Source organism: Martes martes (assembly GCF_963455335.1).
Source record: "Martes martes genome assembly, chromosome: 9".
NCBI lineage: Eukaryota > Metazoa > Chordata > Mammalia > Carnivora > Mustelidae > Martes > Martes martes.
Genome location: NC_137896.1, coordinates 5332258 through 5359020, shown reverse-complemented (window position 1 = coordinate 5359020; position 26763 = coordinate 5332258). Strand labels below are relative to the sequence as shown.

Genomic DNA, 26763 nt, shown 5'->3' with positions numbered 1-26763 from the left:
CTCCCCGTGCCTCAGTTTCCCCATGTGTAAAAGGGAGATGACAATACTAGCTACCACATTTGTAGGTCTGTTTAGGGTGTTGAGTGAACTAAGACTTGCCATGCCCTGAGGTCTTTATCTGGTCCATGGTAGTTACTCATCACCTAACAAACACACCGGTGTCCCCGAGCAAGGGGTCGACTGGGGAAGGCCACGGCTATGCGAATGGCCAGGCAGCCCTCTGGCAGCTCACAGACCCAATGGGAACGGTCAGTGCATTTGGCTCGACCCCTCATGGCGTCCTGACATTTAAAAATTGGAAGGTTTCACACAAGAATGTAGATTCCCGGTTTTGTTTGAAAAACTGGGAGATCTGGCCTGTTCTCAGTCCCCCCTACCCCCACCCCCACCCCCGTCTCTGGGCGCCTGGGCCCTGCTGGGTGCTAACGGGTCAGGGGGTTTATGCAGCAACTTCCTGTCTCTTAGAAAACAGTCGTAGCCTCTGGATTCCCCCCTCCAGGGTCTCTAGCCTGGAAAACAGTCTCAGGCTTCAGAAGGGCCACCCTTCCTGGCCTGGGGGGCTGGGTGGTCCTGGGGAGCCCCGCTCACCCATCGGCCCCAGGTAAACCCCACGCCCTGGGAGCCCAGGGGGCACTTCCAGCCAGCTCTCTTTTTTTCCTTTTGAGTTTTCCCAGGCTCTCTCTGCTCTCGGTTTACAGTTGCTTGATGTTATCTCCTCACGACAGTGAAGTGTGCAAAAGCATTTGGAGAATTGAAACCAAATGTGCGGGGGGAGCGGTCAGCAGCGAGATTCCTGCTCCCCTCGCAAAGGCACGAGGTTGCCACCAAGGGCAGCCCCAGTGGGCGGGTGGGTGTTGGCAGCACCGGGTGCGGCCCTGGGTACCGACGGCTCAGCGGGGAGCTGGGATCCAGGCATTTTAGAGGTAACGCCACAGTCTCAGCAGGTTTGAAAGGGGGAAAAACGAGACCCAGAGGGAAGGTGAGACTTGTCCCATGTCCCTCCGGGTGGCAGCCGAAAGAGCGCCAGTGAGATCTGATCCACTTCCTCTAGACCTGCTCCTGTTTGACATGAGACTGGGATTTCTTTCAGAGGCTCTTTATTTTAATCCATGTTTACTTGGACAGCGGGCATACCCATGTTACAACCCCGGCTCTGCTCCCAAAGATCCTGAAAAGATGATTTTCACCCTCCCGAGCACTGGTTTCTCTCTCTGTGAAATGGGACCCAGAAAACCACCCTAAGAAGGTCTTCATGCTTTCAGGATGGACGCCTTTGGCTGCAAGGAACAGAGCTGGGTCCCGGGTATGGAGCAGAATGCTTCCCGTGGGAGGGCCTGCCACCGTCCAGCGAGTACTTATTGAGCACCTACTAGACTGTCCTAGACCCTGAGCACCCAGGCACTGTCCTACATCCTACCGCCTTGCAGTCAAGGAACATGTATTGTGTGCCTTGTGGGCAAAGTACTAGGTGACCACGGTGAAAACCAGGAGGTTGGACGGGGTGGGGCAAGCCGGGCAGGGCAGGTGAGCCCTTGGACTAAGGGAAAAGAAATGTCTTGCCCTGGGGTGACTTTGATCCCCAACCCCCTTCCCTCAGGGATATTTGGCAATATCCAGAGACATTTTTGGTGGCCAGATTGTTGGGGGGAGCCTTACGGTTGGCATCTTGAAGCCGGGGAAGTGCTAAATATCTTACAGTGCTCAGGACCGCCCTCGCTACAGAGAATTATCCTGCCCTAATGTCCCTAGCGTTGGAGGTGAGAAATCTATTCTGGGGAATGGCACTTGGGTGCATTCAAGGGGACAGGTTGAGAGGTAGCTGCTAGTTGAAATGAATGGGACCCGGGCTGTGGGGGGTCTCTGCATTTGACTTGCACTATGTCGTGTCCACTTGGCTTGCTTGCTTCTTCTCTGTCCCACGTTCCTTACTTGCTGGAGTACCAGCCGTAGGAGCCGTGGGAACCAAGCCCCCAAACCCTCCCTTCTGTCCTCTTGCTGAAATGAGTTCAGGGCTGGAGGGGAACAGACAGCAGCAAATGCTTTTAAGAATCAAACTCGGGGATGCCTGGGTGGCTCAGTCGGTTAAGTGTCAGCCTTCAGCTTAGGTCATAATCTCAGGGTCCCGGGATCGAGCCCGCATTGGGCTCCCTGCTCAGCGGGAAGCCTGCTTTTCCCGCTCCCTCTGCCTGCTGCTCCCCCTGCTTGTGCTCTCTCTCTCTGTGTCAAATAAATAAACAAACTCTTAAAAAAAAAAAAAAGAGTCACACTCAGGTCCTGTTTTTCAGGTTAAAAAAAAATGGGGAGGCAGGCAGTTGAGAACTTACTGAATAACCCAATCTTTCTGCTCCGTGAAAGGGAGCTTGTGTCTCTCTGGAGATGAATGTGTGCGCCTTTGCTAAGGGAAAGGGGAAAAAATGTCCTGAAACTATATTCCTGGAAACTTTCTTATTAATTCCACAAAAGACATGAACCCAAGCAACCACTAAATACCCAAAACCAGAACTAAGAAAACTTAGTAAGTGGCTTTTAGGAAAACAAAAATAACTCGGAAAAACCCCAAACAGGAAACACACCCATTCGGTGGAGCATTTTAGTAGATGGGATCTTGGTCCAGATGGAACCAGAAAGTGAGCCCCGGCCCTCCCCTGTGGTTACTTGTGATATCCACATCCAGACACACTGCAGCATTCGTCACTCCATGTCGACTTGGTACCATAGAGTCCTGGGGACCAGGCAGAAAACTGCTGACACAGGGCAGAAGTGACTCGTCCCTATCCTCATGGAGCATTCATTCATCTACCATTTGACAGACACAGCCCACTTATTCCCTCACCTACAACTTTCCGGAATTCTCTTGCTTGCTCATCTGCCTGCTTGAGTCATTTATGTTTCCTGTTTGTAAAAGGTGGATCCCAAGATGGCCCCCAATGGTCCCCATGTTCTGGTACTCAGACCCTGTGTGAGTGCCTCCCTGTGAGTGTGGGCTGGCTTAGTGACACACGTCCAACCCACATCGAAGGGGATGGGATGTCACCTCCATGATTAAGTTACAAAATCTCTGACTTCCATCACCTTCCCTCTGTGACCCTTTCACCATGCCCAATTTGAGGAAACCAGCCTCCATGATGGGAAGGCCAACAGGCAAGGAGCTGAGAGCAGTTTCCAGCCAACCCCCAGAAAGAGTCTGATGAGCTCCGCCCAACAACCCACACAGGACTGAATCCTGCCAACAACCACTGAGTGAGCTTGGAAGTGGAATCCTTCCCCAGTAGAGCGTTCGGATGAGATTTCATTCCCTGGCCGACACCCTGGTTTATGCCTTCTAAGGCAACCACTCCTTCCTGTGTGGCTGTCCTCTCTTCCTGGAAGGCACCCACCGCCTGACTCAACCTTCACTTCCTTGGTGGAGCCCTCCCCAAGCCCCCCACTGGGCTCAAATCCCCATCTTAAAGGACTCTTAGCAGGCGCCTCTTGCCGATGGCACACCCTCGATGCATTTATAGTGTCATTGCACATGTGGTCCATCAAGATTTATTCCCCACCAGGTTGTGCCTTCCATGAGGGGTGAGACAAGGTGAGTGTATCCCCGACAATTAGCACAGATACACAGAAATATTTTGCCAAAAAAACAAGTAAGTCAAACAATATGCAAGGTATAAGAATTATAATATAACATTAAAGAGTCTTCATAGTCCCTGGGTGTCAGGGGAGCTGGTGGGATAGTGCTTCAGTGGGAGCTAGGGCAGAAAGACTTGCTGTAGTCTTGAGTAAGGGACAGGGACAGGGACGTATTAGCCGCAGCTCAAGACAGAAGCCAGCTGAGTGCTCTCCGCGTGCTCATAGCACCCACAGTCACAGAGGGTTATCTCTATGGTACCCACCCAAAGCTCCCTGCAAGTCAGGACTCTGCCCTCTTGAGAGTCTGAAAACAACACCTGGCTTTAGCCTTGGAAAAGATGGGGAGACCTGCCTTATTAACCCCCCATGGGACAAGGTGGAAGCAGTTTCAGGAGGTCCAGAAACCAGGCTCTGGAGTTGTGTTTCTCAGTATTGACACTCCTTCTGTGGAGTCTGGGTCATTCTCTGCTGGGGGGGCATCCTGTGCATTATGGGATGCATCCTAGTCTCTATCCACTGGATGTCAGTAGCATCTGCCAAGCCTTGAGTTAAAAAGGCCTCCAGACATTTCCAAACGTCCAAATTCTTTCTGGGGGGCAAAGTATCCTCTATTAGGAACCAGTGCTCTGGCAGGTCACTCCTTCATTCATTCCTGAGCTCCCACATGTGCCATCCTCTGAGGAAGCCTCAGAGACAAGACATGGTGAGCCCTTTCCTCCTGGTTCTTGCAGTGCAGTGGGGGAGGCACGAGGAGAACTGAGAGACCCGGATGAATCTGGGGTAGGTGGTGCTGGGATATGGGACAGCGTGTGCCCGCTCCAGAGAAGGGGCTCACCGCCCTCCTGAGTGCCCGGCACACAGCAGGGGCGCAGTGAACACACACGGCATGAGTGACCACCCGAAGTAACTATTAGCTGCCAAGGGTGGTGACTTTGAGTAGAGCGGTTGGAGACGTGCCTTCAGGGAGGCAGCGTTATGGCTGGCGACCGAACACCTAGAAGGAGCACCGGGGGAAGACGGTGCGGGGGGGTGGGGTGCTGGGAGAGATCCGGGCTGGAGAAGCAGCAAGTGTTTTGTCCCAGGGCTGGGAAGGGTTTGTTCGAGGAGCTTCCTTGAAATGTTCCTGCTCCTCGTTCACTTGGTTAATTATAACCTGCTCTCGGAGCCCTGCTCAGACCTTGCTTCTTCCGAGCCCCCCAGCCGGGGGGTGGCTTGGGCATGCCGCCCGTGGCGCTCTGTCCTTCCTGATGGCCCTGAGCACAGTCCAAGCCGTTGGTGAGGGAGATGGGGCTGGAGGAGCAGGGGCCGGTCCAGTCTGTTCCTCTTCACCACTGGGCCCTCGCTTCCGAACTGGGCCTGTCGTGCTCAACATGCCTGGAGAAGGAGGGAGGGGAAGGGGGTGGGAGGGAGGGAGGAAGGAAGGAAGGATGGAAAGGGAGCCAGAGAGGGAGAGAAGGGAGGGAAAGAGGAAGGAAGAGAAAGAAAGAGAGAAAGAGAGAGAGGGAGGGAGGGAAAGAGGAGGGAGGAAGGATTAGTAAGCAAGAAGGTAAAACCAGAGCTTCTGAGAACCAGGAAATCCCACAGAAGACGAGCGCGGGCCAGGAATAAGGCTCTTGGCCCTCCTAACGCTACAGCCTGGGCCCCGTTCACCGACCCGCACCCAAGTCCCGGCCCCACTCCAGTGGCCAATACTAAGAGCTGATACTCTTTTCTAGAAGAAGGCGGGAAGTTGATGTCATCCTGAGTAGGAAAGATTCAGAGAATAAGCTTTCAGTTGCCATGGCAACATGAAGTGTCCGAGCTCGGTCTGTAGACCTCAGGAGTGAGTGTGTGTGTGTGTGTGTGCGCGCGCACGCGCGCGCATGCCCATGAGTTTGGGGGCGGGGGCTTTGCCCTGGACTTCAGACAAACGTTGAGGCACGGAGGGGGGAAGGTGAGCTAACTCTCCTGGATCTCGAAGCCTGGCTGTCCAAGGGTGAACTTGAACATGTTTCCCAAACCCCAATGTACTAAATCTCAGGAGATTGGTTTGAGGGCAAATAGGTGGCTTTCAAGCAACAGTCTTTCCAAAAACAACCTTCAAGAAGGACTCAGAATAGAAGTTAATACCTCCAGCCTGGGAAGGCAGCAGTCGGGCAGAAAAGAAACACACAGATGAGATTTTAAGTCCCTGATTCCACCTTGTATTACCAATTTGGCTTTCGGCAAGTGACCCGGCTCCTCCAAACCTCTGTTTCTACATGTGTAGAACGGGGAGTAATTATAGTACCTCCTCTCCTAGAGTCAGAGGGAAGGGGTGGGGCAAAGTGCAGGGCAGGGAACGGCGTGTGCAAAGGCCCTGTGGGGGCTAGAGAAGAGTTCTTGTGAGGAAGTGCAGGGAGGCCAGCGAGCCGGGTGAGCCATGAAAAGTATCGTGAGATTCGCTGGAGGGACGGTGAGGGGCGTGGGGGGCCTGACGGTGGAGGGTGTTGGAGGTTACCTGCATCCTAAGAACACAGATTGCAAAGTATGGAACCAGGACTGGCATCTTGAAACTTCTTCGAAATTCGGATTCTCGGGCCCCACCCCAGACCGACCGAACAGGCAACTGGCAGTGGGACCCGCCACCAACATTTTCATAAGCCCCTGCAGGGCCCCTGTTGGAGGCACATGCAGAGTTTGCAAACCATCGCTAAGAGCGAAAGGAAATGGCTGCTATTTGAAGCCAGGCTCTGAGAGGGTCAAGATTCCATCTGGGAAGTCTCTCTTCTAGAGGAGTGAGGTTTGCTAGGTGTTACTTTCGCTCAAAAAACAAGACTGGTGAGGTTGCCGATAGAATACAGGACAGGATGCCAGTTCAGTCTGATTTCAGATAAAACAACAAATACATTTTTAATATAAGCACATATTGTATTTTATCTGGCAATCCTGCCACAACCACCGAGTTTGGATCTCCTGGAGCCCAGCCAGGCCGACTGGGTAATGACTAGTTCCCTTGGAATGTTCTGGAAGCTGGGAGTCATCTTTGAGATGTGCCCATTGATACGATTACTCAGTGTACCATCACTTCCAGGGGAATGGTCTGAGCTTCTACAAAGTGACTCATACTGAACTGATTAGTTTCGGAGAAAAAAAAAATCACTGACTGGTTGTTTATTGCTGGGTTGCACTTCAGACAGCTCCTGTGTTGTAATACTTGATTTATGGCTCTTTTTGCTGGTCCAGCCCCAAGCCGGGAGAGGAGGCGTGTTCCATTCTCTTCTCCTGCTGAGCCCTCCTCACCTGCCAGGGGCACGTGGGAGGCTGTTGGCACAGCCCTTGTTGCAGAGAGGTGGGGGGACTTCATGGTGGCTTTGGCTGTCTCGGCAGACCCACGCAGGGCACTGGGCATGTGCACTCCTTCTTTGTGATCTTTATCTCCCACTCATCGGCCAAGCTAAATACACTGTGTCCCCTGGTCTCCTCACATCAGAGTTTTTTACCTGGTTTCCAGGAAAACGTCTCCCTGGGGGCTCTCCTTCAAGCCCGTGCTCCCCTCTGGCTTCCCAGATGCCGTAAAGGTTCAGAAGAACTAGACCGACGTCTGAATAGTGACTCTGCCCACCACTTCCTGGAACCTGACACAGCTTCCTTTATTCCTCTGAGCCTCAGTTTCCCATTCTGTAATATGGGGATAAGAAGAAGAGGCCCTTCATCAGAATTTTGTTGTGAGACATGACTAAGGAGATGCCGGTCTTGGGCTCTGTGGTTCAGGAGTCCATCAGGGGCCTGGAGGTGGCCTTCTGTGGCGGTGGGTCACAGCCAAGCACCCAGAGGAAGACCAGCGAGGGGAAGTAGGCTTTGGGGAAAATGTTAGTAGAATGCTGGGACACCTTGAAAGGTTATTGCAGCTTGTTCTGGTTTCAAACTAGGAGGGGGAGATAAGAGAAGGGAAGCCTCTTTAGCAAGTAATGGATAAAGTCTTATTTCTGTGCTTTTGAAGATCTCAGAAGGTTAATCGTTTCTTCTTGTTGCCATTTCATTGCGTGTGTTTTGTGTTTTAATATCTTTCAGGAGCCGGGGGTTGTGAACATGGCCACGGCTCCAAAGCCAATCCATGGGTGCCCGCCACTTTCCCCCGTTAATTTCTTCCCTCTCTGAAGTCGTGCTGCTTTAACGTTACTTCATGTCATGTAAATTCTCTTCTTTCTCCAGAAAATAAAACGAATCATACATCCACCCTTTGTAAGGGCAGTCGTTTCCTGTTGGAAATTAAGGGCAATAAAAGGAGAAAGGAAAAACCAGATCCTGACCCTTTGAAGGGATACGCCCCCTTTAAAAATAGCATTGTTCTTCCTGATTATTATCTGAAGTTAAATGTTATTAAGGTAGAAAATTTGGAAAATAAAGATATAAAAAAGAAAATAAAAATTGCACTCACTCCCCGCAGATAGCTGCTATTCACAAATCAGGATCTTTCCTCACCTTCTCCAACACATACACCTACACATCTGAGATGTAATTATATGAGCTCCTTCCATTAGTTACAATTTAGAACACAGTTTCTAATCATTTCATTTCAGACCATGAACGTGTTCCCATGTCAGTGTGTTCCCCTGAAAAACAATTACCTCTGCAGTTGCACAATTTAACCATCTCCTGTTGGTGGGCAGGTAGGTTTTGTCTAGCTTTTCCCCATGGCGTCCTGGTCACTGTACTGGCCCGCTCATCAGTGCCCACATTCTGACTGTGGCCTAAGGACAGATTTTTTAGACATCTGAGTTTTCAGAGAATGCAACTATTTTAAAGTTAAAATTAATTAAATATGAATTGTCTTCTAATATTATGTCGATGCAAGTCGAGCTGGTGGGAATTCCCCGGGTGGAGTGGGGTGGGGGACGAAGGAGAAGAGGTTAGGAGTCCTTCTCTTAAATTCTGTAGTTTATGGTACTGTAGGCACAGCTGAAACCCTACGGCTTTACCTGAAACATCTGTGTCTGTTTCGCAGATGCCAACACAAACAACGGTGCGACTGAGAGCGCAGTGCTCCCTGTCAATGCCCAACACAAAAACAAGACAGCTTGCTGAGAGATTTTTCTGGGGACATCAGACTCCTTTCCCAGAAAGACACAGTTTGCTTGCCATTGCAAAACATCCTCCTGGATTGTTTTTGTGACACTCAGTCTACCCAGGTCTCTACCCCTTCCCACAGGAGCCATAAACTCGACCCCAGTCCAGTGGCAGCAGTCCCGGGATTTCACTCAGTTGCAGTTGGAAATGGGTTGAGTGGCTGATTTTTATCTCGCATGAATAATGCCAGGTTCCCTGGGATGAAAGGGAATTGGAGGGATGAGCTCCAGACCGGGAGTGAGGTGTGGTCGTGCCCCAGCACGCAGAGCCCTGCCCGCCCTGCCCGCCCTGCCCGAGACCCCCAGCTCAGAGCACCTGCGCCTTTCCAAAGACGCCTTACTCAGCAGATGCTCTCCCCAAGCCAGATTCCACCTTCATTCCCGTCTTTGAGAAAACCCCAGGTGCTACTGTGTGACCTTGGGTAAGTCACCTAAACTCTCTGGTAATTCACACTACCTACCTTAGAGAGTTGGTGTGAGGATCAAGTGGGCTAATGTGTATAAAGCATTTGTAACAAGCCTGCCGGGGAGTCCTGATTTTTGCCGTGAGACTGTGAGCTCGATGCCGCAAGCACTTGGGTGTTCACTCCAGCGTCCCCAGTGCCTCCATAAATGGGCGCTGACTGCATGCACACCGCTCACCAGAGCCCACACTCTGAGCAGAGTGCCCGGAACGCCCTGAAAGTTCTACTCACCGGTTTTGAATCCGGGAATGCTTGCTGCTTCAACTTGGAACAGATAACTGGATCTCTGCGAAAGAACAAAAGACAGGCTGATGTTCGAAATATGTTGGAAGAAAGCTCGAGCAAATCTGTTTAAACCACCTTGGCAAAGACCCTTGCTTCCATCTTGGAGCAATTACCACATACCAAGAGCCTAACCTCTGTTCTCTAGAACAGCTCTTTCTCTTGTTGACAACACGCACCTGCAGAAAACAATAATATTTAGACGGTACACCAAGGTCAACGAGACAACCTTGATGGCATCACAGAGCCTGGTGGGGGAAAAATGTGTGACATTAAGTACTCTTTAATTATGATGAGGAGGATAAAATACAAAGGATTATGGGGTATACTGCTGAGGTTTGTTCAGAATTTCCAAATATAACTGTGTCACCTTAAAAAAGAAAAACAAAGCCTTGAACTTGCTTCCGTAAACACACCTAGCTAATGTCAGCTTTTAAGCTTGGCATGAAAACACATGATCTCCAAGCAAGAATTTCGCTACCGACAGCCTCAAGTTCTTCATTGCCTCTCTCTGTATATGAAACTTCGAATAAATAAGGAAGAAAACGTTTGAAATCCCTTTGAAAACAACATTCAAAAGCAGAAGGAAAAGCAAGGGGGTGAAATCTCATTTGATGAATCCAAAAGGGTTTTTTAAAATGACATATGTAACTTTGCAGCCTCTCCAGATCGAAGGAGAGAATTCCCCACTGTGCTGGATTTCCCCCTACCACGCATTTCAAAGTCACGTTCAGTCTCCAGTTTTCAGACCGCTGTGTCCTGCCACCAGCTTGCTGGTGCGACAGGACAGCTCCGCTGCAAATAAGCCCAAGTTGGGAGCCCAGACTGCCAAGCCCTTGTCCACCTGGAGCCCCCACCTCCCGGGCTGCACCTGGCACGGCTCGCCATGCGGTTCTCCACTTACTTGACAAGTAAGTAAAAATACAGCGTGTCAGGTGAGCTGTTCTGTGTTAGAAGCAAAGCATGACCAAAGGGTCAGGAGAGCTGAGCTTCTGTGGCTCCTTTAAATAAGGTTGCCCAGGGCCGGTCTCACTCAAAAAGGGACATTTGAGTCATGACCGAAAGGACCTGAGGGTACAGCCAGGCAGGTAGCAGGACTAGGGCAGGCCAGGCAGAGGGAAGAGCCCATGCAAAGGTGCAGAGGTGAGGGTGGGCTGGTGTAGCAGCAGCACCGCGAGGGGGAGTGGGGAGGGGAGGGCAGGGGATAGGAGAGGGAAGGTCAGACTCTCTTCATTATGGTGCTTCTCAGCCAGGGGGCGGTTTTACCTCTTAGGGGACATTTGAAAACGTCTGGAAACATCTTTGGTCGTCACATCTGGGGGAGGCGTGCTACTGGAGGGAAGGGAGTCCAGGGACACGAACTACCCCTCAGTGCCTAGGACAGCCCCACCCGCAGAGAATGACCTGGCCCCAAAGGTCAATGATGCAGAAGCAAAGAGTGTCTGCTCCAGCGCATTGTAAGTCAGTACAGTGACCTTGGCTGTCACCCTGAGCGGGAAGGACTCCACCGCAGAAGTTCCCCGGCGGCAGATCTGACGGGTCTCGGCAGCGCCCCCCGGCTGCTGTGGTGGGGAGGGGCGGCAGAGGGGCGGCAGAGGGGCGGCGGAGGGCCCCGGTGAGAAGCTGGCGGGTCGGAGTCCTTCCCTAGGACTGTGAGCTCACCTCTCACCCAGTAACTCCACCCCCAGGAGCCACACTAAACAAACAGCCAGGCTTAAAAAAAAAATTTTTTTTTTTTGTTTTTTGTTTTTTAAGGGGTCGGGAAGGTTCAGGAAAGACTCAGATAAAGTTCCAGCATTATAATTTAAAGGGGAAAAAAAAAAAACACCCGTGGGGAGCTCCAGCCACTTCTAACAAGAGGGGCGCAGCTGGGTAGAGCTAAGGTGTGAAGCCCGCGAAGGGACATCCTGTTGCCTGCTGTGGCCCCCGTGCCTGGAAAGGGTTTGGATCTCTGCGGGTCCCCTGGCTGTTCAGAGAAGGACCCCCGCCTCTGTGGGCTCCCTGCAGCCTCACGCGGGGTGGGGGGAGGGGCATGGGGGCCGGGTGTGTGCGCAGAGGCTGGACAGACACACAGATGGGGAAGACAGGGGTGCTTGGAGGATTTTCTTTGTTTTGCTTTTCCTTCACGTGGTGAGAACATCCCGGCATACGTGCCCACAGCGGGAGAAAGGAGGGGGGGCGGGGAGGAGGCCGGCCTCGGGGAAGAGTGAGGGGCTCCCGGAGCCCAATCCAGGCGGGCGGGGGAGTGGGCAGGAGCCCCCTGAAGGCCTGGCCCCTGGAGTTTCAGGGTCTCCTCCCCTCCTCTCCCCCTGCGCCTCCCCCCCACCCCTTTCCAAACCACCGTGGTGTAATTACAGTCAGCGATCTCGTCGTGGGGCTCCCGGGGAACAAGTGGGTACAAGCGCTCGCGATCTGGCCTGCCTCCGGCCGGCCGGGCGGTGTTTCCAATAAACCTCGGCGCTTTTAATGAGTCCTTTACAACTGCTAAATGATTAAGCGAGAGATTGACGAGAGTAACCGGTAGCCCCAAATCCTGGCAGCAAATGAGAAGAGCGGGGTCCCACCCTGCGGCCCCCTCGGGCGCTCCTGTAAATTACCGCAGCAAACTCCAGGGGAGAGCGGGCGGAGCACAGCCATTTGTGCTGTTTAATTAATAAACTAATAAGCACCATGCATTTCATAGTTCCCTGGGAGACCTAGTTTCCCTTTTCTTCAGGTCTGACGAGTATCTGTGCGGAGAACCACCTCGCTCTAGGGCAGGAGCGGAAAACGGGGGACCAGGACAACGGCCCCCCCCGTGTTGGAGTGGGGGGACCAGGCTTGCCTGGTGAGGGGCGCCAGGCAAAGCAAATAAAATATAGGACACCCAGGTAAATCTGAACTTCAGATAAATAATAAATTTTCTTGTATATATATATATATATAAGGTGTCCCAAATGTTGCATAGGGACACACTTACACGGAGAAATTATTCATTGTTTATCTGAAATCTATCTGGAATTTTACCTGGCCATCCTGTTTCCCGTTAAAGACCTATTTGAAAAAAAACTTTTAAAATATCCCCCCCCCAACAATCCAAAAAAAGGTCACTCTTTTCTCATCCTGATTTTCCAGGGTGTGGAGCATCTATGGGAACCTGGGGCCCGCACGTTATCCCCCAGGTGCTAAGAAGGGGGCTTTGGAGCCTGGATTGCAATCCTGATTCTGCTCAGCTGTGTGAGCTTGGGCAGCGGCTTTAGACTTTATGAACCTCAGTTTCTTCCTGTGTAAAATGGGCATGATAACAGGACCTGTTTCCTAAGGGTGTTTTGGAAATGTCATGATGTATGTCCTCTGAAGCACTCGGCACAGGATCTGGCCCTCGGCACGCCCCCAAACCGCCCCCCGGAGCGAGTATCATTTAGTCTGCGAAATTTCATTCCTTATGCAACTCCTGATGGCCTTTACGTTCAAGGGACACGATCAGAATGACTGTGTTGAAGAAAATATGGCCCGAGGGAAATGGCTTAATCCTAAAAGTGTGGGGCCTTTGGCCCTCAGACTCAGAGAGGGCTGACTCGGAAGGTCCCAGAGTTCAGAAAGGATCGTCCCATCACACGCTCCTTCCAAGCAGTTCCCGGCAGCTCAGGGCCTATGCTATTCTGCCTGGGGAGAGCTTCTACTCAGGAGCTGCGCACAGGTGACAGGTCACCTGACTCACTCCACGGCGGGCCACCTCTCAAGACACGGGGGACTGATTCCACTTGGCAATGATTCCACTCTCCTGACTTTTGAATTCCCCACAGCACTGAGCGCCAGGCCAAGTGGGAAGTAAAATCAAAACTCTGCCCTGCAGAAGCTGATTCAGTAGAAGGAAAGATAAGCATGAACACGAATGACAGGAAATCAGGGGCAGGGAGGGAACTACTATTACTTTTTTTTTTGATTCATTGAGCAACTCTTTGTTCCCAACTGTCATTTGCATAGGATGACATTTAATGCAGCCCCAGGAGGCTGTCTGTGGAGGGGACCAAGGCTCAAGAGGAGAAGGGAGTTGCCCCAAACACCACAACTGGTAAGGAGGGAGCTGGGCCTCCAACCTGGATTTGACGAAACTTGATGCATCAAAGCAAAATTCACGTCTAGAAGAAAAGGAGGTCTGGAGATGGAGGGCAGGAATTTCTCCTGCTTCAAACCCTCAGGGGAAACTCTAATCATCTACGGAAGAGAAGCTAAGCTGAACGATTCAGTACGGCTTCCACGAGCCACGGCGGCTATTTAAGTCTAAAGTAGCTGAAATGCAGATACAATTTAAAATTCCATTCCTTGGTGACACTGGCCACATTTCAAGAGCTCAACAATGACATGTAGCCAGTGGCTACCATACCAGATCAGCAAATGCAGAAGTTTCCATTATCACGGGAAGTTGTCAGATAGCCGCAGCGCTGCTCAAAGAGACTAAGAAGAAATTTCTTGAATCAGAAGCTGAATTTTCCAAAAATATATCTCTGGCTCCAAATAAAAAATTCACCCCTCAGCCAATGTTTGGGTTACTTAAGTCTAAGGTCAAAACCTAAGTTCTGGGTTTGTGTGAGGAAGGTTCTAGAATCCTACGAAAAACTCCACGGTGGGTTATGTTTGTATGCTAATAAAAGAGCATAAGAACCTCAGAGCTCCCATTCCAAAAATTCTATAACTCTCAGAAAATAATCTAGACCTCTTAAAACAGAGAATATTTTATTCCAGCCATTTTTTTGAACCTCTTAGTGGATCCTCTGATGAAATGATCATGTTATTTCCATGCAGAAGGGAAATGAAGATAAAACCATACACTGTTTAGAATTACATTCGACTGCCTCTAACAGAGAACTCAAATAAGTGACTTAAATAAGGTAGGTCTGTTTCCTTTTCATTTAAAGGATGTCTAGAGGACATCAGGCCAGGACTGCCAAGTGACACCCAGTCAGTGGGAGCCCAGCCTCATTCTGGTTTTCTGCTTTTCATGCTTGGTGTGAAACTTCCTTAGGTCTCCTCATGGCCTAGTATGGCTGCTGGAGTGCCAGCCATCATGACCGATACCAGGCAGGAGAAAGGAGCAAGGGGACTGCACTGAGAAAAGGAGTACACTTCTTAGCAGAGCCAGCCTGCCTTTAAGAAGCCTAGCGAGCAGTCCCATGTGGTGACTTTCCCATACATTTCTCAGCTATTTGTACCTACAGGGAGCCCAAAGATAAAGACATTTCACTGAGCAGGGTTCTCGTAGGAAGGAAAGAGAAAGGAAAGGAGAGAGGGAAGGAAGCAAAGCAGGAGAGCCGATATTGGGAGGCACCTAGGAGCCCCAGGCACATGTAGTACAGGGCATAGCCATTTTGCCCCCAGATACCGAGGAGCATTGGAGAAATCTGGGCTGCTCCCTGGTGGGGGAGGGCCTGCCAAGCCAGGTTTAACACCTGGGAGGGGACGGTGGCAAACGGGAGGATCCGCGCCCTGTCTCCAGGAGGCATCTGCCCCTTAGCTCTAGCTGATTGATGGAACCAGGCCTATTGGTTCCAGTTTCTGGTTTTCCTTTAAGGCGCATCAAGAACTCTCGACTGTAGAGAGTCACACCTAGTTTTTACATGTTGAATTTGTAACTATTTAAAATTTTTTAAAACGATGTGAGTGGCAAATAAAATTGGCATGTTTTGACCCGGAAGAGGCTGTGAAGTTTCTCTTCTCTGATTATAGACAAGAAAATATAATAACTCCATCACACGGAATGATCTGATGAAATTGTTGTATCAGTGATCAAGGGGGAGGGAAGGAATGAACTACACATAATCAAAGGCACCCGGGTTGAGGGATGTTTCCGACTTCGGGGGCCTGAGGTGTCATCCGAGTGGGGGTCCCAGGGCTGCATCGGGAGAACTAGGTGCCCAAGCCCCAGAATGTGGTGAGCGCGGCGCGTTAGCCCTCCTTGGATGTTGCAAGCACCAGGGTTTCAAAGTCTCCCAGCTTCCCAGATGCGCTGGGCCCGAGCCATGCAGGGGGGGCGGGGTGGTCGTGTGGTATCCCTCTGTGCAAGCCTCAGGGGAAGGCAAAACCCCTTCAGGTCCAAGCCTGCCTTCCCACAGGCCGTGCCTCTTCCCAGATGCTGGGTGGATTCCTTTGGGGATGAGCCAGGGTGCAAACATGGGGTCCGGATCTCAAGGCCCGCATGACGCATAGAAGTTGAATTCGGGGAAGGGGCTTCTGGGGCTCTCTCTCTGGTTCTCTGGCTGTTCCCAGCCGAGGCCAACACGCCAGGCGCCAGGCCAGCGTCTTGACTTGTCATGTCATCAACAGCTAAATGCCAGTTGCAGACAGAACCAGTCGGTGGTGAGCACACAGGGCGAAGTTGGGGACAAACATGTTTCTTGGTTCCAACTTCCGGCTAGTGTGAAAGCAGCCGTGAGCCCGGCACAGAGGGCCACTGTCCTCCCCGTCTGCATTCCAGCTGGGGACTTAGCCTGATTGCGGCATCGCGTGAGCTCCCGAGAAGGAATTAGAGGCTGCTCTCCACTCAGCTGCCCTGGTTTGCCCAAGACTAAGGGGGTTCCCAGGATATGGGACTTTCCAATTTGAACTGGGATGAATCGTCGCCCTGTCCCTACCATCACTCTCCTCTGCGAGCTTCACGTCCCTCGCCAGGGACGGGAAGGGAAACCTCTAACTCCTGGAAGAATTAGAGAGTGCCGGCGTCACCCAGGGAGGCCGAAACCTCCCATCTCTCGAAATCATCCCAACGTACAGAAAACCACAAGCCATAAAGGGGCAGGGGCCTTGCTCCCAAGTGAAAATGAAGTCAGTAACATCACGAGAGAATCTCACTGCCGAGATTTTTTTCCTTTTTTAAGTTGTCTTGGCTCAAGACACAGCCACAGAGAAAAAAAAAAAACAAAACACCAGTCCCCACGGTGCTGGATTTCCCTCTTGTTCATGACACAGGTGCAGGGTATATATACCACGATCCTGTGTTTGCAGGAACACAGAGCTGAGCCGGGGACGCGTGTCTGTGGGCTCGCAGGGGCCCTGCTTGCAGGAGCCCAGAGGAGCAGGGCCCCGTGCGCTGTCGACACAGGGCCCGCTGGGCAGGTGGGACACAGAACGTGGATGAGGCTGTCCTTCAGTTTAGACTGTCCTGTGGTGCTCGAGTGTTCACCGAGTTTTCAGACTTGGTACCTGCAAGACTTTAAAAGTGAACTGTAATTTCTTAAGACTTAAGATGCTCCAGAATGCACGCGAAGCAGCCTTTCCCAAGGATGGGTACGGAACGGCCAGGTTCGGTCTCGCAGCAGAGGAAACCAGTTGCCGCGCAGAATGTGTGATCTAACTACAACAGCAAATAGATGTACAAGTTGCAGGTATCTATTTCAGTGTCCAATAAAGGTCTGGGAGGGGCGCCTGGGTGGCTCAGTCGGTTCAGCATCTGCCCTCAGCTCCGCTCATGATCCCGTGATCAAGCCCCGCCTGGGGCTCCCTGCTCAGCGGGCAGTCAGCTTCTCCCTCTCCCTGCTTCCCCCACCCCAGCTCGTGTCCTCTCTGTGTCTTTCTCTCAAATAAAAAAATAAATAAAATATAAAGAAAAAAAAAGTCTAGGAGGAGTGACACCAAGATTTGAACCCAGGAGAGGGAAAGGTACGGTATAAAATGGTACTTTTCAAGCTACCCTCATCTGTTTGGGTTAACTTTCTTCTCCCAAAGAGCATGTCCTTCTTTGCTTTTCTCTTGTTAAATGGCGTATTGTCAATTTCCAACTAATTGAGCAGGTGGACCTCCTTTTCCTTTTTTTTTTTTAAATTGATTTTATTTACTTGAGAGAGAGAGAGAGAGAGACGATGGAGATAGCACAAGAAAGCACGAGCAGGGCAGAGAGGGAGAAACAGGTTCCCGGCTGACCAGGGAGCCTGACAAAGGGCTTGATCCGAGGACCCTGAGATCATGACCCGGGCCAAAGGCAGACGATTCACCACCTGAGCCACCCAAGTGCCCCTGGTGGGCCTCCTTTTCAAGCAGAAAACCCTAGTGTTCACAGATCTCTAAGACCAATAGGTTCCTTCCCGTAGGTGATCTCCCTGGTGTGAAATAGAACACATTTGATACACCTTTTCGAGAACAAATCCCTTGTGTAATTAATTAAGCCTATAATTACACACCAATCTTTAAAAATGTAATTTGTACTTTCCCTACAACACTCATTTCGAGACTGACTTCTGATGTCGGCTAAATTATACCGGAACCAACTTTCACTACTTGGAGACTCAGGACAAGCCAGGCTTCATTTGTGACTGATTGAGATACTTGCCATTTCCATCTTTACTACTTCCCAGCAGCTGGTATTTACGGAGCTGTGGTCCACCCCAGGCCCTGGACATGGGGCTCTGAAGAGTGAATTTTATTTCAATCTTGTCGCTACCTTCTTGGGGCTGGAGATACACGTCTACTCCGCTCTGGTTTTGTTCTCAGTCATCGTTCATGTTCCCTCCTGAGATCAACAGTGTTATAAGACAGACCGCATTCTGCTTTGGGCCACTGTGAGACATCTCTCAGGATCCCCTGTGCATGAATAAACGAAGGAGAATTTTTAAAAAGATCAGTGGGATGGGGCGCCTGGGTGGCTCAGTGGGGTCCTGGGATCGAGCCCCGCGCCAGGCTCCCTGCTCGGCAGGAAGCCTGCTTACCCCCTCTCTCTGCCTGCTGCTCTGCCTACTTGTGACCTCTCTCTCTGTGTCAAATAGATAAATAAATTTAAAAAATCTTAAAAAGAGCAGTGGGAGACAGACCGCTTTCCAAACACGAAGGGTCTGACATCCCGTCGGCTGCCTGCTTGGTGGCAAAAGGATGCCAGGCTTATCCTTGGTCCTCTGGGCATGTCTTAGTTTGGGATTCTGTCCCGGCCGTTTGAAGGATCAGGGTGGGGAACACAAACCTTCTGTAAGAAGATTAAAAAGGGAAATGTTCTTAGGAGGGGGAAGGGGGAAGAGGGTGAGCAGGGGTGTGATGTCCTTAGTTCTGCCTCCTCCACGGGGCTTGGAGACCGAGCTGCTCTCTTGCTGACACAGGAGAGCCTGGGACGCAGAGACGTGAGCCCTGTTCCACGGCCTGTCGGGGCGCACAGGCCCGTTCCGGGGTGAGGGAGGGTCAGGAGCCCTTCCTGTCTGTTCGGCACAGCCCGCGGGGACGAGGATCCATGGTCCCCTGTATCCTCTTTGTCTCAAAGTGAGCAGACTGGGGAGTCGCTTGTCCTTTGATTCTGAGTAAAGGGGTTTAGGGAGGGGCTTTCTACAAATCCGGGGAAGGGGTCCCCTCCTGCAAACACCTTCCCAAAGGGGCACCTCAACCAAACTTTCCGACCTCCACATTGCCTTCTTCTGCACTTTCATCCTGGAGACAGTTTTCTTATTAAATCGCTTGTAATCTTTCAGCAGCATTACTCATTCTGACCAGCGGGGGGAACCGCCCCCAAATACCTTTTGAGTCATTTGGGGCTTCTATCGCCTTGCATAAACTTTGAATTATTCCTTTTGTTGAAAAGATTATTATTGGGAAAGACCTTTGCCGGCCGTCTGTACATGTCGTCACATTTTCCCAGGAGACGGAGCCACGTGAGCTCGGAAAAGTTGGGCTCCCGCAGGTTCAGGGACAAGGTGCAGTCGTCACCGAGAACCCTCGGTGGCCCGGACACCCGGCCACAAAACCCCCAGGGTGGGTCTGCCGAAGACACGGGCGGGTCAGAAAAGCAAGGGCAAACTTCTCTGGAGAGCCAGGACGGTTGCCCAAGTGCCCACAGATCACGTGGCAAGGCCCCAGCCGTCCCTGATCTCCCAGCCCGAGCTGGAAGATTCCATTTGTGCACGGCTGAAGACTGCCCTGAAAACTGAGAGGAGGACAGTTGCTCCAGGCCAAACACACACACACACACACACACACACACACACACACACACAAGCACACCCCCCACAAAAACCGCTCAGTCTCTTTCTAAAAATATAGACCACCATTTTTTGGATGGCAACTTTATCCAGCAGTTTTCAACCTCTTCTAAATGGACCTGGGGGAGGAGAGGGGGCAGTGGGAAAGTTCTGGTGCTGGGCGTTCTACCCTGAACCAACAGAAGCTGAATTCCTGGGCATTTTAACCGAATTGTTTTGGAGAGCTCTCCTGGCGAACCTTCCATGGAGCCAGAACGGTGCACCACTGAGTTAAAGCAAGAAGATGATTCAGACCCGAAGTGCAGAAAGGGGTAGAGTCTTCAGGTAAGGTTCTAGAATCCCGAATTTTCCCCATAGTAGAGATGTCCCAGGCAACTGAGAGGAAAAGTCATCTCCAAGTTCAAGCGGGACCTAGCCAAGGGGATTTGGCATTCACGTAGCCCCCTCTGCTGGCCACGAAAATCAGTTAATTCTCTTTGGAAAGGGACCCGGCAAAGGAGCCTCCTCTTTGATCCTTAGTCTGGATGGGGGCTCCTCAGATGCCCGGCTCCCTGCGGCAGGGAAATTTACAAAGCCAACCCCCAAAACACAGAGGGACGAGGGTTCTTCCACTCTTTTATTTTGCAATCACAGCTACCGACACCATTGTTTCAGGAAAGAGAAGACATTTTCCCAGCAACAAATAAAAAAGGAAAGCGATTGCAGAACAGATAATATTTAGCCTTTGGAAAAACCTTACTGCATTTTCTGCGTATTTCTTACTTTGCTGCCGGCCAGTGCCCACATCCTTGATCAGAACTCGCGTTTGGGGAGCACTGGCCCGAAATAAGAGCTTTCAATGAAGAAATTACTCTTGGGTCATTGTTACAAAGTAACATTGTCATCAGAGTCAGTTTCATCAGCATGTGACCAATGGGGACACCCAGGGCCCTGCTCTCAGAAGGACCCTGCCCTTGGTTTCATGCTCTCCTGTGGTCATCTGGAAATTGCTGATGATTTTTGAACCAGGACCTCTGCATTTTCATTTTGCTTTGGGTGCCGCAAATTCCCTAGCCCGTCTTGACTTTCACTGGTCCATCTGCATGACACCCGGCTCTCAACATCTCAGCATGTACTGACTGAGCCTCCAGTGCCTGGCACCGAGGTTCCAGCGATGAGCTGCACGGAGAGTGCTTGCCCTCAGAAAGCTCTTTCTGGACCAGGCACACAGCCACCGTTTACAACGGGAAGATCAGTGAATGAGATCTGAGCAGATTATGATTCTCTAAAGGATATTTCTGGGATACGTACAGAGGGATGAAGCGATGACATGTTCCAGAGAGCAGAGGCCGGGGAAGCTTCTAGAAGGAGGCGACGCTGAAGTTGGGACTAAAAGAAGGGAACAAAGTACAGTGCAAAGGTATTCGGAGGGAGGGAGCAGGGGCTGGAGACCAGCAACCCCGGAGGCTAAGGAGGAGAACCCAGGAGCTGAATTGGAAGAGGGTTTGGAGGGGGAAAGGACTCCAGGTGACTCTCAGTGTTCCAGTTTGAATAGCAATGACAGTCGCATCATTTATGCTGAGATCTGGTGAGGACAGAGGAAGGGATGTCCAGAGATGGGAGAGAAAACACTACAAGTATTGTTTCAGCCAAATAGGTTGGCTCCCCCCTGCCAGGCATGGTCTTCTCCACTGCTGAGGGCAGCGGGAAGACGCCACTCCGGCAGACACTGTCATCACCCATTAGGGCTGCGAGAGAACATACAGGATGTTCAGTTAAATTTGGGTTTCCTCTAAACAACAAATAATTTTTTTACTATAAGTATTTCCGAATATTGTATGGTACATACTTATTCTAAAAGTTATTTGTTATCTATCTGAATTCAAATTTAACTGCTCATTTTTTTTTTTTTACCTTTTCTGTTATTTGTTTTGTTTGTTTATGCTAAATCTGGGGAATGCTATCACCTACCCAACTGCCTTTATGCTGATTGGTTCAGTTGTCTAAAAAACCATAGGTTTCTCAGGAGGTTCAGTCCCAAGGGTGAAACCTGATTGGCCCAAGCCCATCATGTAATTCCATTTCTTGCCAGTGACAGGTTGAGGAAATGGCATGTGACACAGTTCTGGCAAATGAGACATGAGAGGAAGTCTGGAGTTTGGGGAGCTTTGAGGGAAGTTTCTCTCCGCTCTTGAAAAGGCTCATGACAAAGAGCTCTCCTTCCTTGAGTGCTGGGGGTGAGGCTGTGATGGGTGGCGCTCCAGCAGCCACCTTATAACCATAAGGGAGCAAGCCTGGGATTAAAGACAAGGTGACAGGGCAGAAAGATATGTCCTCAGTGATGCCACCAAGCCTCCAAATCTGCCAGCGCTGGACCCCCTCCTTTTCGGGCTTCTGGTTAGTGAAGTAACACATTTCGTACTGGAGACCGTGGAGATGGCTCTTCTGTGACTTCCACATGGCCAAGCACATCCCAGCTGCAGCACCGGCCAGCCACCAGCTTGCAGGAGCCCTAAGGCTGAAATTTGTGGAGGGAGATACAGAACATTGTCATGTCACATTGAGTATGGTGGAGAATACACAATTAAGAATAAGTACTTAGACTACAGATTCCCGGCATCTCCGCCTCATGCTCTGTCCACAAAGACCTTTGTCGATGTCTTCCAGATTATCTTTTCCAGGATGTCTGTTAGGGAAAGGTCTTTGAAGACAGAGCTCGTGTCTTCCTCTGGGGTGGACAGATTTGTTTGCTGTCCACTTAACATGATAATATCTCCCTCTCAGGCAGAGGCAGGCGGGTTTGTCCGTAACTTGTGCTAACAGACTGGGGTTTCCTCTGCCGTGGCACAAACTGCTGCGTCTCCAGCATCCGCCCGGGGCCCCTCCTGGGCTAGGGATGCAGGCGGAACCATGCAGACACGCAGACACGAAGCTCGCGCTGCCTGCTCTGCCGAGCGATAACGTCCTTCCTCAGGGATGCAGGAGTCTCGTGTCTTCGGCCACCATCCAGGGAGCTGTGGCGGGCTCTCCCGTCAACTTTAAGCCGGGAAAATCTCAGACCCTCCAGCTTTTGAAATACCCTCCCGAGCCCCGAAGAAGTGTTTCCGGACCCTTGAACTTCTGAATCATCACTGGTGTTACTTTACCTGCTGCAGATCAACCAAGCCGGCAGCAGCTCAGTCCGCTATTAAAAAGCCGGTTGTGGGGATCTGTGCGCCGGGAGGCCGTATTGCACCGTGAGTGACCCAGGGTGCGTCCACCTCCTCAGTCTGCCACACGGGAGCCCCATGGCCGTGCTCAAGTCGCTTCCCACGTCAGAGCCTCCGTTTCTTCGTCTGCAGGTTGGCTGTCAAGGCTCCAAGAAACCCTCTCGGGTAGATTAAGGAGAGCGGCTGCCACAGCGAGGAACCAGGGAGGTTCTGTGAACTCCGCCTGAAGGAAATCCGGTCAACCCCAAGATGCCCCGGGAAGGGGGGGGATGTGGGGAAGGTGCTCTGTGCTCTTCCCGTTCCCTGTGGCGCTCCCGTCCTTCTGTCCCCGCCGCTCATCTGCTTCCTTCCAGCCACTTCTCTGTATCCCCCGGGCCCCGTCATGACCACCCAAAATGGCGGCCTGGGCTCTGACAGGGCAGCCCAGGCCTTTGGGTGTCCAACTCCCAAGGAACGGAAGCTGGTTGACTGAGTTTGGGTCCAGTGTCGTCCTGGGTCCCATCCTTGTATCTTGAGGACACGGACTGGGCTGCCTGTCAGGTAGAGAACATTCTTCCGCCAGGGAGTTTCGGCCGGCGGGAAGTGACCGTTCTCTCTGGAGTAACCCAATTCATAGAGTTTGTACAGAGGTTCATAAAGAGGTTCACAAAAAGTCCATCCCACCGGGCCTGTACACATGAGGTGCTCAAAAGAGGGCCATGATTTATGGGGGGACGGGGTGTTCTCTGCCAGCCCAGGGCATGGGCCTGAGAAGGTCTGGCCGTGCGTGTGAGGTGTCTTTCTCCCTAAACGCCTGGTTGGCGCGGTGGGTGCTGAATGAGGGTGGGACGAGGCCCCGGGACTCTGCCTTGCCGCCAGCCCCGCTTCTGAGGCCCTTCAGGCTGGGCCGTGGGCTCCTCTCCGTCTTTGCAGGGTGTCCTGTTGGGGCCTATGGGATATCTTGTCGTGTTCAGTAACCGCAGGGGTTTCGGGTTTCGGGTTTGTGTCCAGGCTTTTGTGCACTTGGGGTCAGAGTTGGTTCCTCATTTAGCTTTTTTGGAGGAAACATTTACACATATGAACTCTCCATCCAGTTCCATTTGTAAAGGTGTTCTTTCAAATCAGGAATGGACATTGAGTTTTACGAAATTCCTTTTTGACATCTATCACAATGATGATACTGTTTTCTTCTCTATCTGACTAATACGAAGGATGTTAATGAATTTCTTCCTATGGAAGCATTCTTGCATTTCTGGAAGGAATGCCATTGTCATTCTGCTGTACGTTTTTGGGATGGAAAGGCCCTTTTCCGTTCTTCTCTAACTCACTAAAGTTTTCTTGGGTTTTCTTGGCAATGAAAATATTAATATGAGAGATCTGTCATTGTTCTTTATCTTTTGTTAAATAATTTTTTAAAATTTTTTTCAAAAGTAGGACGATGCCATAACACGGATCTATGATGAACATTTTTCAGTTCAATTGCTGATCGCTTGCCGGGCAGAATACAGCCCTCCGACCCGTCTCACTCCTCTGGTTGTTCTTTTGGGGGGAACTTCCTTTTTCCTACGGCTCTTTCAGTGTAGAATTTCCCCAGCATTTTGTCCTCGAGACCCCTCCCTTGTCTCCTGCGGAGCCGCCTCCCCACCTCCCCTCTTCCTTGAACTGCCACCTCCATCCCTTGCCTCCTGGAAGGGATGTGGCTCCTGCCGCTCCCGCCCAGGGAAGCCCATGACCCCAGTCCACAGCCTCAGACCGGAGGGCGGGAGCACAATGTCTAGGTCAGGCCAAGGGTCCCAGCAAACCGGTCCGGGGGAGGTACACCCCAAAGGGGATTCCTTGTGTTCCCTTTGGAGCAGATGCAATCAATTCACAGAGGAAAACCACATTTTGTTTAGTCTTTTTCTGGCCCAGATGCCTGGTATTTAATAAAGCCTGGAGCCAGCCCTGAGGGGGACTGGCTTTCATGGGCTTCCGGCAGTGCCTCGAGCTCCCAGCCCCAGGCGGGGGGCTTGACCCGTTGGCGGCCCGTTGGAGTTTTCTTCCCAGCCCCACCTGCCCTAAGGCCGCCAACCCTTCTACCAGATGAAGAGAAACATGGCCTCTCGGGGTCATTCTCCTTCCCAGGGACGCTGTGAGGCAGCTTCTCCAGTTTAAAGGATTTCCCCCACGCCAGGAAAGACCCCAGAGGAACTCGGGGTGACCTCTGACCTCTGATTAAGGATGACATGGTGCCGCCAAGTCACACTTGGGGTCCTGTTCCCTGAGTGACGGCGTGATTTCTGCCCCTGTAGCAATGAAGGCGACGGCTCTCTTCAAGACGGACAGGGAGGATTTTCGGGACCGTCCCCCAGTGCCCGAGTCATAGCAGTGCCAAGCTGGCCAGGCCTGGGGTGCAGAAAGGGAACAGACACACTGGGCTTTCCTGCCCGTGGTTAGATTAAGGATCAGCAGCCAATGGGGTGTTTTTCTCTGGGGCCGTCCCCACTCCTCCCGAGAAGCAAGATCTTAGGAGCTGAGGGCACAAGGCACCAGTGGAGGGAATTCTGGGCAGTGCGGCAGGCGTCTGGCGGACAGGGACGTCCCTGGGGGTGACAAGACAGGCGGGTTAGCGGCGCTCACTGAATTCTGGGTTTCTAACGGCTTGTGCAAGCACACGGTGGGCCCTTGACAGGTGTGGTTTAACAAAAAGCCTTGTTTTTTTTTTTTTTAATTAAAATAGTATACACTTAGAAAACATTTTCAAAAAATGCAAAGAAGAAAATAAAGATAATCCCAAGTCCTGTCGCTGAGACCCCACACTGCTCTATGTTGGGGTGGCAGCATCTCTCGGTGGCGACCGAGGATGTACCCAGTGTGAGCTGAACGAGACCCGATAAGACCGCACTTGACCTGGTTTATCACTGCCTGGGGCGCCCTTCCATGCAAATCTACCATGACCTACAGCAACATTTTAACAACTCTGAGCATTGCATCAGGAGACTCCTTGCCTCACTGCCCAGGCGTCTGTGGATACTGAAATAGACAAACGAGCTGGGGGAAAACCCCTAACTTCTTGGCAATCTGGCTCGCGACATCTCTACCGACTCTGGACCAGCCCCCATAGCATCTCGGACCTCCGCCTCTAAATCAGACACTGTGTTTCCCCCAGGATTCCCCAGTAACTCGTGCCATCATTACAGATGGAGAGACATGTGGTCGGCAGGGCTTCTACGGTAGGACTGGATTAGGATAAGTTGAGTCACCGCTTTCCCTGGGAACAAGGAGCCACTTTCTTCTCTGAGGGAAAATCTGAGACCGTACTGGGTGAGCCGGGTCATCCCAGTGCCGGTGCCCCTGGGGATGAGTGATGGAGAGATGGCTCTCCCTCCTCCCTCCGTCTCCCCAGAGCCTCCCGGGCTGCCTCCCCCAACCGTGATGCCCTCACTGCTGCCTTGAACACTTCTTGGGAACACGAGGAGACTGAGTGAGCATCGTTGGGGAACAGTGGGGCTGGTCACACCACCCACAGCCCCCAGACCTGCCGGCAACCATCAGCGTTCTCTCTTCCCTACTAATCGCAGAGACGAAGCCACATGCAAGCTCTACCATCTTACTGAGCAAGAGTAAGTTCCAAAGAGTAAGTTTCCAAATAAGTAAGAGTAAGTTTCCAAATAAGTTCACATCCACAGGGGCCAGAGGGAGGACTTGCACCTGTCATCTGCTCAGCCTTTCATGATGGGGTCCCAGAGCTGGAGGGGCTCACAGAAGGAGAAAGTGTGGGTCCCAGCTTGGGTGTGGATGTTCCTAAGTCCTTGTTGGAGGCCAACATCTCTCTGTCAAATGGCAGTGGGGTCCTGGGGACAGCCATCTGGTGGGGACGCCAAGATCCAGTGATAGTGCTCAGGTCTGCAACTGAGTAATAGTGTTAATGGAGTTACATACATTTAATAAAATGTTCCCTCCTCCTCCTAATAGCAATCGAATTGCACGCTCCCCAGATGCCTGACATGTGTGAGACACTGACCATATTTATGGAAGCATAAACCTTCGCTCAGAGCCTCCCTCAATCCCCAGTTCCAAATGCAGTGGTTGTGAGAACTCACCTTCACGCCTTATTCTCTATGCCTCTCCTCCTCCCCACCCCCCCTCCTCCGTGGCACAAAGTACTGGGATTTGCAGCTTTGCATAAACACCCAGCAACAGGAGAGTGGATAGAGCGGATATCGCGTTGTGCTGC

The 26763-nt window shown here is 51.6% G+C and overlaps 2 long non-coding RNA genes across 5 annotated transcripts; one reads left to right on the top strand and one right to left on the bottom strand.

Annotated features, from left to right (window-relative positions):
* Nucleotides 1–3515: 3515 nt before the first annotated feature.
* On the bottom strand, nucleotides 3516–10920 carry LOC308348554. 4 transcript variants are annotated; one of them, XR_013967348.1, is made up of 5 exons: nucleotides 10718–10920; nucleotides 9401–9455; nucleotides 8208–8330; nucleotides 7080–7838; nucleotides 3516–4992 (listed from the first exon to the last, which is right to left on the bottom strand). It is a non-coding gene; the product is annotated as an uncharacterized lncRNA (long non-coding RNA). The 4 variants fall into 4 exon arrangements; XR_013967349.1 differs by lacking the exon at nucleotides 10718–10920 and adding an exon at nucleotides 10356–10592; XR_013967350.1 differs by lacking the exon at nucleotides 10718–10920 and adding an exon at nucleotides 10356–10592 and having other exon boundaries at nucleotides 3648–4992; nucleotides 7080–7257.
* LOC308348555 lies at nucleotides 9942–15125 on the top strand. Its single transcript, XR_013967352.1, has 2 exons — nucleotides 9942–10362; nucleotides 12566–15125. It is a non-coding gene; the product is annotated as an uncharacterized lncRNA (long non-coding RNA).
* The last annotated feature ends 11638 nt before the right edge of the window (nucleotides 15126–26763 follow it).